The following is an 8989-nucleotide window of genomic DNA, read 5'->3' on the forward strand; positions in this document are numbered from 1 at the left end:
CATATTTACTATAAAATTTTAATTGAGCTTGTCCGTTGACGCGTTTTTCGGAAACACCAATTCCTGACACGGTCAGACACGCTCGATTCACTGGTAACTTGAGTCTTTGACAACACCTCTGAGTTATGAAACTGCATTGACTTGCACTGTCAATCAAAAATCTAAATAAAAAATTTTCTCCAAAATGAGATACAACATGTACTTGAACTGTAGCCAATAATACAGTATATTTCGATTGCACTAATTCTGATGTCGAAAACAAACTCACCGGAGGAGATGGCTTGGATTCAACTGACACACTCGATGTGGAGGGATTACCCTGTAAAACTTCTGAATTATCTTTACCATTGGCATCTGACTTATGATGAAAATGTAAAAGCGTATGATGGCGTTTTGAACATTTACGACAGCTCGACTTTGAACTACAATTCTTTACACCGTGATTGGAATGCAAACAGTTGAAACATAAATTATGTGCTTTAACCACATGGACTCGTTCCGTAGGCGTTAAAGACATAAATTTATGACACTTGAATAATTTATGATCTCCCTTACATTTTGGACAAATTAATTTCTCATACGTATTATTACTCATAACATCGGATGAATTTGAATCGGCACTAATAGCAAATGGCATCACCGCCTTAGAATTTGCTTGCTTACTGGAATTAGCTGAGCCACTAGGTCGACTCTATCTAGCAAGCTTGTTTGCTGGCGAAAACAAGTTATATCATTAAAAATATCTTTTCGCGCGTTTTTTACACGTTTTTTATTCCAATTTTTTCTCAAAAATTCGACAATTCTCCGCATAAATCATGCAAAAACGTATTCCCCAGGCTCACAATCCGCTTCGAAGGACCATTAAATGTAGTGACTCTGGCTAATGGACGTAATATCCAAAGTCGGAATACTTCTCGAATAAATTTATACGGAAAAATGTGAATGAAATGAAATGGTTGCACTAACCTTTTGAACGCCTACTCCGATAATAATCTTCAAACTTCTTCTGGTTTCACCCACGTAATTTGGATAAAAGGATGGATAATTATAGGATATTATAGTGAACTAGTTTGAAGTAGTAACTTGATAAGTCAACCGTTTACCGAACGTTAATTATACGTACGAACTAATAACACATATAGAAGATGAGGACGCACTGTCCTTGGTATACAGACGCACTATCTGATTACACTACTGTTGTACAGCACAAAAATGAGGGACACACTGTCCGCTTTAAATTCACAATGAGAACGAACGGTTCGCGTTGACTAACTCTCGATAAGTAAAAAATTGCGCAAAGGGCAATTACTCAAATTAAAAGGAGACAGAATATCTCCGTTCAAAAAAAAAAAAAATAGATTTAATTCTCTTTAAACAAAATTTGTGTTAACACCAAAAACCAGAGTCGGATTTGAAGATAAGTTCAAAGTCCGAATTCCGGCGTAAACAGAGGGGAAATAGCATCCTGAACTAAAATGTTCATGTGTTATGCGAATATTTCGAAGACTTTTTTTTTCTTACTTGAATCTCAATCTATCATGTACTGATGAGAGGTTTTAATGTAAAATTTAAAAAAAAAAAATCATACATCCTTTCAATAAAACGGGGCCGTATATTATTTTATTTGAATTTCTAATGAGAAATTTATATTATTAAATATTAATATAAACGTAGTTGTATAGGGATTATATAAATATATATTTATATTCCGAAATTGGAAAACGGTTGAGGAACGGAAAGTGTTAGAACTTATTACAAACAATTGAAAATAAACAATTGTCTGAGCAAATTTCTGTAATAACCTATACAGACAATGTTTTAATATTAATGCTTGCATTATTTAAAAAAAATTAGAATAATACAATGAATAAGCCGGAAAAAAAGTGGCGAAAGTGGAAAAGTGAGAAAACAGCACCAAGTTTAATTAAACTTTTTATAACGTGTTTATAGGACCCTAAGGAACGGTCAGGAACATAGGTCCCAATGGGGGCATATGTAGCCCAAATTCTTATCTTAAATTGCCAATTAGTAGGTATTTTTGTTTTTGTTTTGGAAAAAAACTAGAAAAACTATTATTATACCATGTATATATGAAATATACATAGTATATTAAGTTTCGTCCCAAGTTTGTAACGCTTAAAAATATTGATGCTACGAAAAAAATTTTGGTATAGGTGTTCATAGAATCACCTAATTAATCCATTTCCGGCTGTCCGTCCGTCCGCCCGTCTGTGGACACGATAACTCAAAAACGAAAAAAGATATCGAGCTGAAATTTTTACAGCGAACTCAAGACGTAAAAAGAGAGTTCAAATTCGTAAATGAGCATCATAGGTCAATTGGGTCTTGGGTCCGTAGGACCCATCTTGGAAACCGTTAGAGATAGAACAAAATTTTAAATGTAAAAAATGTTCCTTATAAAACAATAAAAAACTTTTGTTTGAAACATTTTTTGTAAGCATCACTGTTTACCCACGAGGGCGTTAATTAGGTGCAAATTTTATAGTATTTATTAATATAGTAATATCAGTTGTGTGTGTGTCTATTTGAAAGTGAATGTCTTTTGTTATTTACGTGACGTCAAAAAAACAAACGATTGAGCATCTACACTTTCTATACATGGTATTTCAACAATTAACTCAGTCAATTGTTTTCACTTGTTATTGAATTAATTCAATCTCATTTAATCATTTATTCAATCTCAACGATTTATAGTCTAGTTAACATGTACGATTTTTTCAAACTTTTTTGTATATTCTCCGAAAATTACGAAACAGGTGTCATTTGATTCGTAATTTTATGTAGAAAGTTTACTGAAAAATCCGAAATGGCGCTGAAAAAAATTGCAAAAGTTATAAACAATTAAGTGAAAAATAAAATAGGGGGCTCAGTTTTTTTTTGAATAACTCAAAAAATATTGAAAATTTTCGAAATCTGAAAAAAGATCCAAAAAGATGAAAAAATTTACTAAAATAAAGTTCCGATTGCCGAAATTGTATCTCCATATTCATAATTTTTACAGAACCTTCAAAATAGTGCAAAATACGGCAAGTTTGGCTCTCGCGCGATAAATATCTTGACCAGATATTTAAATAAAAATTTATTTATTTAATTAAATTCAATTTACACTTGTACAAAATGTTAAGTAACAACAATTAAAAATAAATATTTTAATGAAACAAATTATCTAACAATCCGAACATATGTCAAACGATTGTAATAATAAGTATTATTGAAACAAAGTTATCCGAACCTGAACATACGTCAAAAGGTTTGGATACTAAGTATTATTTGTACATTAGATAGTTTACTTTATATATGCTTTTAAAATACTGCTTAGTAATTAAGGGATGTGTTTTAAAAAGATCCTTTTTGTATATGATCTTTTGTACATCACTTTAGACCGTCCAGATGTTTTAACATTAACATTATTGTAAGATATTTCTCTTAATATTTAAAGGTCAGTTTTCTGAGAAACTATTTGAGTATAGCAATATTTAAAATAAACTTTCTAAAATAACTCTTCTAATTTATGTTAACTAATAAACAAATGCGTAACATGCACATGTTGCATTATATTATGGTTTTAAGTCTAAAAAAAATATAACTGCTAGAGAATATATAATTTCTCCCTTCTTAGAATGAACTTCTGTTGTTTACGAGGAAGTTCGATCAACGTAAAGAATTGATATTGATATTCCAACCATTTTTAATTGAGTTCGATTAATTGCACGTATTGGCACAGTTTGTGTTTTATGAATCCTTGGGCCATACTTTAGAAAATATAATTTATGCCAGTTCCAAATCTCCTGTATTTTCTAAGTCGTAGTTAGCTAGTTTTTTTCATTCTAATATCAGGTTGTTTATAGGAGATGTTTATTTTATTGAATAATATTTGTTCCACTTCGATGTTAGTATATGTAGTTTCCAATGTTCCATATCGTATACCATTCATATCCATATAACATTGATTCAGGGTAATATGAAGTTTACCAACAAAATTGGTAATGTTTTTTTCCACATAACGAACTAATATTTAATCCGGTGTTTGTAAAAATTATAAAATGATTAGTAACTAGTTCTAATATAATATTCATTTCGTCTGTCTGCTAATAAATGCAGTGTCCAATACAATTTTCCAGTATTTCCATTTCACATGTATTAAGTTTTCTGTTATGAAGTTGTGTTGGGTAACAAATGTAGTCTTGTTCTATTCTTTTGTAATTATTATTTCTTATAAATGAATATTCGTTGGGATTATGTAGGATTAAATTAGTTTCGGGATTTATTTTACTATAATTTGTAGGGATAGGATATATAATCGTTAAGGTAAAGTTAGCTGAATTTAATGCTTTCTATTTTAATTACTCATATACATGTTCTAAGTTGATTAGAATAATGTGTTTATCTAACTAATTTTAATTAATTTCAATTCGTTATAACTCAAAATATGTCTAGAAATAACGTTTTCTGTAGCTACTCGAATACGAGTAATTATGTTGTCTATGTGCTGTTGACCAAAATATCTAGCTTGAAACCGAATTAAAAAATTATGATTGTTAATTAAGATTTGTTATTTATTTATTCATTTTATTTTTTTCTTAAATTCAATACGAATAGACCTTGAGCAGTGCTAATATCTTTATATGTCGTTATCTGTTGTTTCACATAATTCAAATCGGTAATTTTTTTCTCACTTTAATTTTTCCTTTGTGATAATTTTGTATTTTCTGGGCATTTTTAACTTTAAAAATTTTACCTTTAATTTCTATTACTTTGTCCTTTGTATATTTGGGTACTATTTTATTTCGTCTATTCGTTACAAAAACATTTTCACCTACTGCTAAAAGTGGGAGATCAATTCGGTCTATGTTTCGGACTAATTTTTGCTTTAATTTATTGTTCTGTTTAGTAATTAAATCTTTTATAATTTGTTTTTCCTCAATATATTTATTAGCACAAGTAGAATGTATATTATTTGTGTTAGGTTTTAAAATCTGATTATCTCGGAATCCTCTTATAACTTCGAAAGGTGTAAGCTTGGTACTTGAATGTGGCATTGCATTATTATAAGTTAATAAAGCCATATCTAATTGCTCGACTATTGTAAGGTTTTTATGAGTAGTTTTAAATTTAGTTATTAATTCTACTAAGGTTGAATGAAATCGTTCAATTGGTGAGTTTCCGGTTGAGTTTTTAGCACAAGTTATGTGAGTACTAATTTTATATAGATTCAGAAAATCTTTAAAATCACTGCCTTCGAATTCCATGCCGGGATCATGAATTATGAGATCAGGTATTCCGTGTCTTGATAAATAATTTTTAAGCGCATCTAGAGCATATTTAGAATTTCTAGCTTTCATAACCGTAGCTTCTCCATATGTACCAAATTTATCTACGATAGTTAGAATATTTGTATTATCTACATAAAATAAATTTATGTGTAAAATTTCAAATGGTTTGTTTGCCTGTTGTGTTTGTGTCAATTTGATCTTTAGTGGATGTCTTTCATTTTTATTTAATTTACAGATATCGCAATCTATAAATATATAGGAGACTTTCTATAGATCTATATAGATAGATAGTCACTCTTCACGATATCTCTGGAACTATAAGATCTAGAGACTTGAAATTTGGCAGGAATATTCCTTTTGCCAAGTAGAGGTCAGCTAAGAACGGATTATACGAAATTCCACCCACAAGGGGGGTTGCGGGGGTGTTCATGAATAAAAAATTCATATTTTTAAATTATGGCTTTTAATAGTTCAAAACTTGGTCAGAATGTTTTAAATAACATTTAGAAATTTTTTTAACCTTCGGAGGGTAGAAAGGTGTAGCGAGAAAGTGGGAAGGAAATATCGAATATTTACAAATATACCTAAGTGGGGTATCAAATAAAAGAGCATGACGTGTACATTACAAAAATGTTATCCAACTAGAGGAAATGTGGAGGGAGGGGTGCAAGTGGGGATGTTGCCCAGCAAAGCGGGTATATTTGCGCCACGCAAAGCGGGCGGGTAACAGCTAGTTATTTATATATTTTTGAATTTTTGACTTCATATTGTCAAAATAGTATAGCCTTTTAAGATGGGTTAGTGTTTCATCAATCTCACAATGGATTGATAATTCATGATAGTTTTTTATAAGTTTTGTTTGTCAATCAGATTTTTCAACATCCTCTAAGAATTTAGCGCACCGAACGATATTTAATTTTGAAAAATGTTTTACATATGTGTTTTGAATAACGTTGAAAATCTTGTCTTCTGTATAGATAGCATTTTGTTTATCGTTAACAATTATTGTATTTAAAATTTTAATGGCTGCGGATTCATCTATTTTTGGTATTGCTAATATAATACGTTTTTTTGTTTGAAATAATTTAGTTAGTTTTTTTTCATATTTTGTTCCTAATTTAATTATTATTTGCTGTGGAAAGTTATTTAATGCTCGTTTGGATGCTTTTGTATCGCGATTAAGGTTTTCTTTGGCTGAATGTTGAATACTATTGCTATTTAAACTGTTTATTTGAACTCTAGATATTGTGTCTACGTTAGTTTTTCTCTTAACAGTTTCATTAGTTTCATGGTCTTTATTAAAGTTATTACCGAGTAACTTTATTTTCCACCTTGTAAAATTGTGATCATCAACAGGTACATCTAAAGTTTCTGACTGTTATTTTTCAGGAATTTTAGTAGTTTTATCAAATGAAATATAGTTGTAGGCATTAGTATCATGTAAATAATATTGGTCACTTAGATAACTATCATATGGGTTACTTTGAGAATTTTTGAGGTTATCATAAGCGGTAATATTATTAATTTGATTAAATGATTGTTTGGTATTTCCACTCGAAATATCCATAGGTTCAGTACTTGGTAGTTGTGATCTATAAGTTGGGGAACTTTTAAATTGACTTTGTTGGGGTTGAAAATGGTTTTGATACCAATTCGGTTGATTATACTGTAAGGGGCAGTAATGAATCGGATTATTAAATGTGTTATTTTGAAATGATTGTTCTGGTCGTAATTGCATACATTTCGTTGAAAAGTTGGGTATTTGATAGTCATTTACAAAATTGTGTGTAAAAACACTATTGTTATATGGATAATTATTTTGTATTTGTCTCGGTTCAAAATTTACATTTGATCGAGAGATTCTATATCTATCTTGATTAGACTGTTGCATTGAAATTTCATTTACACAAATATCATACGCTTCCTTGATTGTTTTTGGTCGGTTAGATCTCACGATATACCCTAAATTTTGATCTAATCCTGCTATAAAGGATTTTAAAACATTATTCAAGTATACTTCGTTTTGTCCGTTTATGAATTCTTGAGATTTTGTTCGATCTACTGAGTTTAACAAAATGGTTTGTAAATCAACTACTTCTGTATAGTAATGTTTTAAATGTTTATTTCCTTGATAAATAGTATTTAATTTATGAAGAATTGATTCTATAGTTCGTTTGTCTGAGAAATGTGTTATTAATATTTCTTTGATAGTTTCCCAGTTAGAAGGGGTCCCACATGCAATGAGAGAATTTCGAGCTGGTCCTCTTATTATTTGTTTTAACCAATTACTTTATTGAGTTGTTCGCATTTTCTCCTTGGAGAACGAAATCTCCCATTTCAATGAATGTATTTAACATTCCTGGACAACCTTCATAGGTGTCCATACTTTTTAATATATTAATTACTGTTACTTTACTAGCCATATTAGCTTTGTTATTTTCTAATTTTAATTTTGAGTTATTATGTATTTGGTATTATTAAATAATATTTAAAAAATTTTGTTAGTATTATTTAAATTTGAATTTTCTAAATTATAATTAAGCTTTATTTTATTTCATAATTGTTGATAAATCTTCTTCCGTATTTGAATCGGAGCTAAGATTTTTTTTTGAATAATCTAATTTTTAGCTTATTCTTTACTTTAAATTTAGTTGGATGTTTAGGCATTAAGGGGTAGGTATTCGAATATTCAACAAAGAAAAATTTACTTACATTTGAAATATGAACACCAACCACATTGTTACGTTTAAATTCCAGATAATTTCAAAAAAGAATACCATAAATCTTCGATATGCCGTCGAAATGGATTTAACCAGTTCCAATGTTGCTTCCAATCCAGTAAATTTTATTTTGTACTCCGATTGATATTAAAAATTTATTTGGAGTGTAGATACGTCCCAAAGACTTAAGAGCCACTCGTAGAATTTGCACAAATTTACGATGGACGCGATAATTTTCGAAAATATTTTTCTCAAATTATCCTACCGGCTGCGCCATTAATATCTTGTAGACCAGATATTTAAATAAAAATTTATTTATTTAATTAAATTCGATTTACACTTGTACAAAATGTTAAGTAACAACAATTAAAAATAAATATTTTATTGAAACAAAGTTATCCGAACCCGAACATACGTCAAAAAGTTTGGATACTAAGTATTTTTGTACATTAGATAGTTTACTTTATATATGCTTTTAAAATATTGCTTAGTAATTAAGGGATGTGTTTTAAAAAGATCCTTTTTGTATATGATCTTTTGTACATCACTTTAGACCGTCCAGATGTTTTAACATTAACATTATTGTAAGATATTTCTCTTAATATTTAAAGGTCAGTTTTCTGAGAAACTATTTGAGTATAGCAATATTTAAAATAAACTTTCTAAAATAACTCTTCTAATTTATGTTAACTAATAAGCAAATGCGTAACATGCACATGTTGCATTATATTATGGTTTTAAGTATAAAAAAAAATATAACTGCTAGAGAATATATAATTCGCGCGTTCTGTCTCTGAGACCCACTAACAAAAAAAATTATTTAAACATATAAAATATGAATATTAATAAATAAAAAAATTAATGTAGTTTTGAGATACATGAACCCTGATACAAAAAGGGTATTAATAAATTCGAATATTCGAATTAATAAATTCGATTTAAAAGCGATACAATTCGATATACTAGTAGCCTAGT

This window comes from Chrysoperla carnea, chromosome 5 (genome assembly GCF_905475395.1).
Source record: "Chrysoperla carnea chromosome 5, inChrCarn1.1, whole genome shotgun sequence".
Taxonomy (NCBI): Eukaryota; Metazoa; Arthropoda; class Insecta; order Neuroptera; family Chrysopidae; genus Chrysoperla; species Chrysoperla carnea.